Source organism: Belonocnema kinseyi, chromosome 10, assembly GCF_010883055.1.
Source record: "Belonocnema kinseyi isolate 2016_QV_RU_SX_M_011 chromosome 10, B_treatae_v1, whole genome shotgun sequence".
NCBI lineage: Eukaryota > Metazoa > Arthropoda > Insecta > Hymenoptera > Cynipidae > Belonocnema > Belonocnema kinseyi.
Genome location: NC_046666.1, coordinates 74,069,136 through 74,076,566, shown reverse-complemented (window position 1 = coordinate 74,076,566; position 7,431 = coordinate 74,069,136). Strand labels below are relative to the sequence as shown.

Here is a 7,431-nt window from a genome sequence, read left to right as displayed (position 1 = left end):
AAAGTTGAACGAAACAGAACGTTGCAACTTTCCGGGATGCGCGACACCCCGTTTGACTATTGCATAACTTTTCGCGAATAAGTTTAATTATTTTAAAAAAGTCATTTTAGCGTTATTATAAAAAGAAGAATGTAAGTATACGTTAACATGCCGAAAAAAAGTGTTTCCAACTCTTGCTGAGCAAATGATTGCCAAACCTTTTGGTGGAGAAACTTCAACTGATAAAGCTGACCACAGAAAAAACTGAGGTTTCCATTGGAACCCATTTTTGGTTCCAAAGGAACTTCAACAAAAATGGACCCCACTTGCTGAAAAGGAACCCAAACGATAAATGAGCTCTAAATGATACCACACTTGGGGTTCTAAAGGATCTCAATTGTAATTGAGCCTATCTCTAAAGAACCTATTTTTCGCTTTTCCCACTTGGATATTATGTGTAATTAATAACACAATTTTACTTTAAAGCACACATGTAATCGAACTCCGATGGAGATAACTTAATGAAGATAATTAAATTATAAAATAACAACGCGATTAAAAAGATATAATCACTTGATAAATATAATTTACAGGTTATGTAGTTCTAAATGATACCAACTTTTATTTGAGCCGAAACTTTAATGAACCCCCAGTTTTTTCTGTGACAAAATGTTTCTAATTAATCGAAGTATGTAGAAAGTGAAATTTCTGAATCTGATGAAAATGGTGAAGATATAGTAAATGCAATGCTTTGCTGACTCAAAGAAATTTAGAGAGGCGAGCTCGTAGAAAGCCAAAAACGAAACTTTCAGGGGAAAATGGCTGTCTGGGCGAAACGTAATAAAATAAAAGTTTAGCAAGAATGAAGAAGAAGCATAAATGTATACAATTTTTATTGGAAAAAATGACTTTTCGTGACTTATTTGCTTTCCTGGTTTTGAAAACTGTCTTAAAATTAAAAATGCAACAACACTCCCATTTTGCCCCATTTTTGTGATCGATTTAAACTCAATAGGCTGCGGGACACCCCCAATGACCGTTGTAAAATTTTCCAGAGGTATGAGCCTTAAGGGTTAATTGTTGTATTCGGATTTATTTATTTTTCAATTTTTTAATACAAGCACCATTTCGAAAGAAATCCATTTGGAAATTCTAAATTTCGAATGCTTGAAGTTGAAAATTGTTACATCTTTCAAATTACTATAATTGAAGCACAGAAAAACATTTTTAAAGGATCAATCCATGTATACATCTCCTTCAATATTATATTATTCAATTTTTAATCTCTGTGTTTAAAAAAATTTGATTCTAAACACCTCAATTTTTAAACCATATTATAAATTAAAAATTTGTTGTCACATGAATTAATTTTAGTATTTCGTAAAATTAACTTTGAATTTAGTGAAATTGTAAGCTTTTGTTATTACAATCAATACCTACCATTACACTTTTCCAATGTTATTTCAGCAGAAAATAATTAAGTGAATACTAATTTCGGTTAATAAATTAAGTGATTCAAGTGGCCTCGAAAATAATACATCACTATATTTTCCAATATCGGCAGTCAACCAAGAAAATTGAATAAGGTAAGTTAGAGTTTAAAATAAATCAATTCGATGCGTATAGTAGTCAGTAAAGTTCAGTCAGAGATAAAATGGAATGCTTCAAACGCAATAAATGTACACAGTCTCCTCGTAAATTATTACAAGTCAATTCTCTCGACCCAAACATTCCCCGGAACTGCGAGCCTTGTAATTACAAGAAACTCCACTTGTAATGCTATTAATTATTTGATTGAGAAACTGGTGAACTTTCTTGTGAATTGTGGAATTGTGCGAAAAATTCTCGTTATTGGTTTTTCAAACAACATTTTAGTGTGTGGTATTGTGTTATACCGTATTATGCAATACCTCATGTTGTAGACTTAATGAATCACGATATACTTCTAAGTAATGATTTGTTCTTTACGGAAATTTTTTAGTTAGAAAAGAAATTTATAGCCATTCTATTTTAATCTTCATATAGGTGTGTCATACTGGACAATAGAAAGAACCATCCTATCTTTATTTTCGATAGCGACACGTCATATTTGCCCTTGTAATATTCCTCCAGGTTTGTGTGGTCGTCTGTTTGTCGAACTTTGTTTCCGTCAGTTTCCGTTTCCTGCGCTATCGCTGTCCGGTAAACATGGCGGCACCTCTGATCACGTCTCCGAATATGCGGTTTCCTCAAGACCATAGAATGTGTCACGGAAGAATGAGAAGCACGTCACAGTTTGTGATACTTCAAATACAAGAACTCATTCGGATTCTAGAATATTCCATCCAATTTCAATAACCCATCTTCATTTAAAAGGAGACAAATGCATAAAGTATGCTCAATGAATTCTAAAGCTCAAGCAGGAGTACACCCTTTCTTTCTTCTAATTTAAAATTAGTTTCACTTATCTCCAACCGTCATAATTGTGGGTAAAATAATTAAATCCCACATCCAGGTGCTATAAAACCTTTAGTCACACAAATGCATGAAATTAATTCCATTAAGTGTTCCTCGTGCGAGACAAAGCTGATGTGCTTCTGCGGTTCGCCGCCATTTTATTTTCCGAGAAGTCTGTGGTAGAAGAAGCCGCAGGTCTAGCCAGAGACGTGATAAAGAGGACCACCGTCACATCAAGATTCGATGCGATTGTCCATTCCTCCTTCTAACCACCTTCGTAGAAACCCAATTCGTTTCATTGGATAAATTAATCACTCGAAAGTTCAGTGATTTCAGACAAGATCCTACAAAAGCTTCCCCGACCAATCAACATCTTTATTACCCACGCTTTATTCAAAATGAATGGTTATACCATCGAAGGTTCGCATTCAATCCTTCAGCTCAATCTGCAGCCAATCTAAATTGTGGGTCACTGCGAACAGACTAATTTCGTTATCCAAATCTCTGGCTTGGATTTTTTCCTACGGTGTGATGCGGGGATAAAATCCCTTCTCTGCAGTACAAAGAGAAGAAAGCGCGACGGAAGCAGAGAAGATCCAGACGAAAGTTGTAACGCGCCCAGGGCGAATCACGAAGATACCTTAAACACTAAGCTCCTCGAGATTCCCATAAGGCTCGGGTCATTATGCGAAATACCGTGGTCACGTCTTCTCCCGGGTTGGCGGGGGTGGTTGCAGGCGCAGGTCTTGCAAGCAATGGCGGATTCCTCTACTCCGGTTGCGCAACCCACGCACACTTATTCACGTCATCTCCTCGTCTTCGTCCTCCTCCCTTGTTCTCTACGTCTTCCTCGCTATCATCATCGTCCTCATCATCATCATCGTCATCATGCGCTCTGGCGTCTTCTTCGATATTCCAGAGCCTTCTCTATAAACCGCCAAAGAAAATCCAAAGGCCTACCCACAGAACCTGGAACCCACCCATGTCACGGGGTTCGCACCCCCGCACCCCATCTGGACATATTCCGTGAACCAGCGGCCGGATTCCTCTTGAATTCTTTCTCTCATCTCGCCGTCTAATGCTTACTTGAGGGAGGTGGAGTAGACGATCATACAGCTCCAGACCATCCAATCACAGTACATTGGGATCTTTGTAGGCGGAGTTAAACTCCTGGCGATGGCTCACAGGAGGATCGTAGGTGGGGAGAACGCTGGACCCGCCACGTGGTGGGGGCCTGACAGCGACTACTGTGCATTTCCCACGTGCCCTGGGAACCCTTGCGGCAGTAAGGCGGCCCCCGCACTTCTCTTCCAAGCTCTTCTCCATATCACTCCTCTCTCTTCGGCTCACGCCCTCTCACTTCTTCTTCCAGTTTCGACCTGCTCGAGAGACTCGTAAGAAAGATAATGGGAATGAGTGCGAGAGACGAGGATGCCACTAGATCTCACTTCGTGAATGAAGAGCGTATCTACCAAGAGCTTCCTCAAACTCTGCTACTGAATTCTTAACCTGGGAAAGGAAAATATTCGAGATTAATTAAGGGGAATTAGTGAAAAATGCTGATTCCAGGTGGAGAAATGTTGCTCTGATGAGGAAGAATATTCATTAATCGGGTTGCATCATTATTATGTCTGCAGGACTTCCGTTTCTTCGTTTAGGAGATCCAATTCCTCATGAAGGGTTGTTCAATCTTCAGTTCTTATCTATAGATTATATCGTCCTGTAATTACGTTTATATCTCAAGCAGAAAAATAATAATCTTATAGTCAAATTTAGCTTCTCCTGCAGAAGTCTCTAATCCCTTTGCAAAAGTCATTACCTCTTATACAGAATTATTATTATATAAATATTAATATTATATAACATGACTGCTATTATTATATTCATAATCCTATCTTGAATTCTGCAGTGTGAAAACTAACTATACTTTTGCAGTAATCTTGAATCTCTCTTCAGCATTCCTGATTTTTTATTTAGAAAGTTTGATCTCTGTGAAAGAATTGGACATGCCCATGCAAAAAATTTAGCACCCCGTGCAAGAATGCTGACACTTGCCGAACTAATTATAAAACCATCTGAAGGTTTTAATTTTAATATAGGGACCAGGTTTATTTAGCAGCAATCATCGATATACATGATAAAAGTACCGTCATTCATTGCAGGAGTTCTGAACTTTCTTGCAGGAATTCTAAATACTCGATGTCTTTCTGCAAAAATCTTAAATTTCCCTGAAAAAATCCGAACCCCTATAGCAGCAATAATAATTTATGTTATAGGAATTTTCAAGTTCCCTGCAGAAATTTTCTTCTGTATGCATGCATCTTGATTCATTCAGAAGAAATTGTTCATGCAAGAATCCGAAAGGATTCCCGACTCCCTAATTTTCTGTTTACGCGTAAAAGCGTAAATCCTCATCCTTTTCTATGAGACTCTTCCCAAAGGAATTATAATTTTTAATATTTTGCATCCTCGTCTACGAATTTTTCTGGGTGCAATACTGCTACTATAGTCTTGATTCTTTTTGCCAGAATCCTGAACCCTTTTTCAGCAATCCTAATTCCTGTCATTTCCTAATTATGTAAAATACGTCACCAAAAAAACCATGAGTTTTAGGTATGGCGCAAGATTCCAAAGCCTTAAGCCTCTAAGGTTCTGTAGACTGGTGGCAGAGTGGTGGCAGAGCTCACGAGCCCTTTGCAGAGAGTGCTACCTCCGCAGCCGGCTTTGACTCGACGCGAGAGTAGTGGTTGCTACCGCCCCCGCGGGGGGTAGGAGAACCCCTAACGTAGGTGTCCCCCTGAATGTAGAAGCCTCCCTGAATGCAAAACTCACACAAGCAAAGGGTCAGGATCTCCCAGCAGAGAAAAGAGGGATGCTCTTGTCTCGCGGGTAGGAAGGCGGTCCCTAGCGAAGAGAAGGGATGGGACCCAGGAGAGGAGAGGGACTGGGCCCCGCTCCCATCCCGTGGCTAGGCCCTAAGCGGGAGCTCAAGAAGCTGCGTCTCGAAGGATTTGTGAGTAACCACGCTGCTATTCGGCGACCAGTGAGACAAGGACAGACTCGGTCGGGATAAAAACCGCTACTACTTCTTCTTTACTACCACTACTACGATCACCCAACAGCCTCGGCACCGCGCTGTGCGGAAGGTTACAGGAGAACACCAGGCCCGAGTTCGGTAGGGAGGTCCTGGTCCTCCAACCAGAAGAAGCGAAGACCTTTAGCGTTACACTACGACCTACCGTCTTCGGTCTACTATTCGGGCTACCAAGTACCAACCAACCGACCAACCGGAGGTTCAGTCGACGCCGCGCACCCAAACGGTCCAGACCTGTCTGTCAGCCTTTGGCTTCACGCAGCTTCCACGTCCTTACTCACTACTCGTGCTTCGACCATCCTGGATTAACACACCGAGTCCCTATCGTTATTTTATATTCACTCCGTGTGGTTCGATCAGTTTCCAAACACGTCTCCAAAAGTGTCTTCGACTTTCTGCTACTCCAGGACTCACCAGAACGTGTCTTACTACGTAAGTTTTTATTAAAAATTATTTAATCTATTACATGAGTAAAAATCTTTGGAAAAGTACAAAAACATTCTTTAAGTGAAAATATAGAACTCACTCGATTTATTAATTATAGAATTTTGTAATATGTAAGGGAACTTTATCTGGTAAACACTTCTAAAAATGATCTTAACATATTCTGTTCATTTCGAGTGAAAGGATTGAGTGATTAGAAGATAAAGGGTACACGTCCATTTTAGTTCGATATCAGATGGAAGGGTCGAAGTGGTTGGGGCCCTTCTGGCATCAGAATCGACGAACAGAGAGGGGAGGGTGTGGTCCAGGCCCAGAAACTCAGTAGCGACTGGTCTAAAACCGGTAGCACCGTTTTAGCACAGGGCGGTGCACGGTAGCCGCTGCTCACTTTGGTTGGCTAAGAGCGACCGCCAAGAGGAACTGCTTCCTTCTTATCCGTGAACCAGTGCACGCACGGTAGCCGTTCTTTGGTTGGCTGCTCTCTTCTTATCCGTCTTGTTCATACGACTCACGGGACGTGTTCCGATACTCCGACCAACATCATCGGTTGGTTCTCTCTTTCAATCAGAAAAGGAACAAAGAAATTCGCCGTCCCATGGGTGGGGACTATCGGATTCGTAATAATATAATGTTTCCAGGCAGACGTGAAATTTTCTTGATGAGATATTGGGCTTATCAGTTTTTAAATATGTTTATATAACATCTGATGTTTTCCCTCACGTCTTTTTGAAGATTTGCTATGAGAAGAATATTCAAAATTTATAAAAGACTGAAGAAGGTGTCTAAGAGACGAGAATTTATTCTCGGTATCAGGTCAGCCAAGGCAAATTAGGGGTAGACCCTAATTTTCTAGCCAATTCTCCAATTAGAGAATTCCCATATGATGAGAAAATTATTGGCGAGTAGGGCCTGCCTTAATCAAGTGATTTTTAAATTTGAAGAAGGGTCTGAAGAATATATTTAATTTGATCATACATTTCCTTTGGACAAGTGATTTTTTAATTTAGACAAGTTACAATAAGAAGATATTTTTGATATTTTGTTACCTTTTCAAGAAAAATAATTTTCGAAAATGGAATTAATGCAAAAAAATCGACAGATATTTTTACATCAGATACATTTTGCTAATGCGAATTTCGCAATAGTTTCATGGTCGATATCTTACTATCTTTTATGCATCGTTCCAATTCACGCCCCATTGTTAAAGTGCGTAGCTTATTCTTGAATATGAGTTAAGCATAATCTTATTGCGCAACATTCTTCTCGAGTAAGATTTGCAATGTCAAGAACGCGGAGATACTAAGAAGAGCCTTTGCATTAGAAATCATAGGTCAGGCATGAAAGTAGGGTTAAATCTTGTACATAAGAAATAAATTGATGGAGAAATGAATAAAAATTGATTTAACAAAAGGAGAATAAGTGAGATTGAAGAAAGGATCTTTTTGAAGAAAAAGGGGTACGATTAAAGAGAGGAAGAT

At 39.7% G+C, this 7,431-nt stretch overlaps 1 protein-coding gene across 2 annotated transcripts in view; it reads left to right on the top strand.

Annotated features, from left to right (window-relative positions):
- Window positions 1-5,660: 5,660 nt before the first annotated feature.
- LOC117181822 (protein drumstick) overlaps window positions 5,661-7,431 on the top strand; it is a 13,889-nt gene continuing 12,118 nt past the window's right edge. For both annotated transcript variants that reach the window (XM_033374811.1, XM_033374812.1), the window contains exon 1: window positions 5,661-5,941. The gene's annotated coding sequence lies outside the window, so the exon portion shown is untranslated. The remainder of the gene's footprint in view (window positions 5,942-7,431) is intronic.